The following is a 404-nucleotide window of genomic DNA, read 5'->3' as shown; positions in this document are numbered from 1 at the left end:
AATCTACTGGGATGGCTCTAATAAAAGTATTATATTCCTTTGATGGGACTGGAAAATTATGGAGATTCAAGCTGTTATCAAACCATCTAGGGGAAAAAAAAGAGATTTATTTCTAACCGTTATATCAGCATTATTCCAAAGGAGAACTTTATGAGGGGAGAAACCCTGGACAAAACACAATTTCCACAAAAGAAGACATTGCTGATGAAAGTTAGATAAGGAAATAGGTAACTTGCCAGGCAAAAAAATAAAATAAATAAATAAATAAATAAAAACATTTTAGAAAGAAAGATAGGCCACCAAGTTGGTCAAATATCTTATTTGGGATAAAAAAAACACAGTGACTTTGGATTTGCAAGGCATATTTTCACCAAGTTTACTTTAAAGGTGTTTACAGTATCTGC

Source organism: Carassius auratus, unplaced genomic scaffold (genome assembly GCF_003368295.1).
Source record: "Carassius auratus strain Wakin unplaced genomic scaffold, ASM336829v1 scaf_tig00019252, whole genome shotgun sequence".
Taxonomy (NCBI): Eukaryota; Metazoa; Chordata; class Actinopteri; order Cypriniformes; family Cyprinidae; genus Carassius; species Carassius auratus.
The sequence above is the reverse complement of the archived record's forward strand: the minus strand, read 5'-3'. Positions refer to the sequence as shown.